This window comes from Lampetra planeri, chromosome 69, assembly GCF_965212315.1.
Source record: "Lampetra planeri chromosome 69, kcLamPlan1.2.h2, whole genome shotgun sequence".
NCBI lineage: Eukaryota > Metazoa > Chordata > Hyperoartia > Petromyzontiformes > Petromyzontidae > Lampetra > Lampetra planeri.
Window position 1 is genome coordinate 3,805,640 of NC_136174.1, and position 2,757 is coordinate 3,808,396.

Sequence of the window (2,757 nt, forward strand, 5' to 3'; positions counted from 1 at the left end):
GAAGCTGACGGGCAACCAACAGGTCAAAATACGCATTAGGTATATTTTGGAAAATTGTCGTTTTAGCTCCGGTTCATGTCTCCCAAGTTTTGGCCAACGCCGTGATCAATGTGGCCAGTTTTCTCTGTGGTGAGACCCAATAGAGACATGCCTCTTCACCAAAGTCATAATTTATACCGGATCATCTTCACCAGTTTTACTGTGACCCTGCCTCCTTCCAAATAGACACAGGCCTAACACATGAACCTTGTGAGGTACAACACGACTCTTCTCCAAAGACGCATTGAACACCATGTTCACTTACTGGCCTGATGGCTGCGTGGACGGCCTCCTTTAACTCCATATGCTTCAGGAATGTGAGGATTTCCCTGGTGTATGCTTTAATTAACGCCATGTCCAAGCCCCGGAGCCCTGCTTCTTCAATCACTTGCTGGAGACTCTCCCTGTGAGAGAGGCAGCGGCAGCAGCAACAACAACGACGTTTGTAGCATCAGTACCATCCTGCAATGCTATGCTCATTCTGATAAGGACAATAATACTATTGTCCATGCACGTTCATGACCGATATTATTATTCATCATTAATCCTGTTTGGGTTTAGGTCTATTTGCTGATAAACCAAATCAGATGGCACATCTGCCCACTTATATTTTGTATATTATATCGATTTATATTGCACCTTATTCCAGCATTTGTAAAAATTGTACATGCCATGATTGTGGTTTAGATAAAGAGTGGGGTTGTAAAAAGTGGTGGTGTGGTTATGGTGACAGGACAACATGCGACAGGTTAAGGAGGGGTTGTGGTACGCCTGCTTGTAGCTGTAGGGGTAGTGATAGAGATAATGATATTGATAGGGGTTGGAGACAGCCTGGTCCTAGCAGAAAGGGTAAGTGATAGGGGTAGTGATAGTGATTGGGGTAGACCTGATCTTAGCTGGGGAATGGGAGGAGGGTGCGTGCATCTTGCACATCCCTACTTATTTGAGGCTGAGACCTAGGGAAGGCCCAGGACCGGTTCAGATAATTGTCACTGGTGTTGGCCGTGAGTGGAAATTGAACCTGGGTCACTCGGTTTCTAGTGCAGCGTGCAAATTGTTACACTACCGCTCCCTTACTCATATTCTCCAGAACAGGGGGGGAGACACAAACTAAACACAGAAAAGCACCCGAGTTGAGAATCGAACCAAGGCCCTTCTCGCCGAGAGGCATGAGCGTCACCACTGCGCTGTCACCACCCTGCTGATGGAATTGGGTGTGGCTAGGTGAACAGGGGAAGGGTTGATAGAGAAAAGAGGAGGGGCCTCCAGTGCAACCACGTGTGTGTCCTGGTTGAGCCTCGCAGACACAGGGCAGCGCCACGGTATTACAATGTGTCGATGGCACAAGTGTCAAAAGTAACCACGCTATGGAGGAACATGTGGTACCTACTTCAACCGCTCCAGCACGATGCAGTAGTGCCCTCTGAAAGTGAAATCATCCAGGACTTTGACGACATTGGAGTCCTGGTTATAGTCCTTGCGTTGACGTTCCATAGCCCTCTTGAGCCCCATCTCCAATATTTCATCCGTGGAGCTGCACAGAGGAAGTCCACAAGTTAATCACTTAGACTTGTGTAAAGGATGCCCCGAAGTAACGCCTATTCGGAAATAAATAAATACATATACATTCACTGGGTCTAACGGCTTTGTGAGTTTGAAGTGCTCCACTTTCATTACCGAGGAGCTATCACGGGAAAAGTGGCGACATATGGCACACAATCGGATTTGAAGGTAGAGAGCCATTCAAATAGGATTGTACATATGTATGCTGAACTTCATTTGCACTGTACATAGCCAACCATGGTAATCGGAGATGCGTGGGAAGGACAACAAACTTAAGACGAACAGCAGTTCTAAAGAAATTTGTTTTCAATTTAGATTTAAAAGTACATAGTTTCAGTGACTTTCTAATATCGGAAGGAAGAGCGTTCCAGACGGCCACATAAGTGCATCTGAAAGCGTGAGATGCAGTGACCCTCTTTGTTCAAAGGCTAGCCAAAAGCCGCTGCAAAGATTGGTCGTCAGAGGAAACTTAATGCAAATAAGGGGATTAAATTGGGAGAGACTGAACAAATTAAGAGGGATTGGTGGTAGAGAACCATGGAAAGTTCCAGAAAGGTTTGGGAAGAGGATAAAATTAGCTAGGGAGAAAAGGGGGTTTGGGGTGCTGCCTGTGAGGGTCGGAGGGAGTGTGCCCCTCCCTCCAGGTCGTGCAACACGGACAGAGGCGCCTGTGAGACGATTTGTAACGTCTGTGTTTTGGTTCATGAAGAAGGCCAGACAAGAGATAATATTGCACCCAGACAGAGAGACGATTTCGAGGCAATTTGTAACATCTGATTGTTTGCTCATGGATTTTATGGAGGGAGTATGACAACGGAATATACCGAGGGTGATGCACACAAGGACACGGACGTACGGACACACACATGAACACACCTACACACGGACAGATCCTGACACAGTAAATCAAAAGAAAACCCCGCCTTGTGGGCAGGACCCAAAGGGATTTTTCGGCATAAAAAGAAGGACTCTGAGCATTGGAAACCAGTTCGACCAGGAGTGTCAACTCATCAGCCGAGTTCGACCGAGCGGGTCGGCTCGGGAGCGAGCTCGACCGGGAGGGTCGGCTCGACTCATCTTCAGTTCGACCAACAGGGTCGACTCAGGAGCGAGCTGCGACCAACGGGTCGGCTCGACTCTTCAACTCGCCTGGGA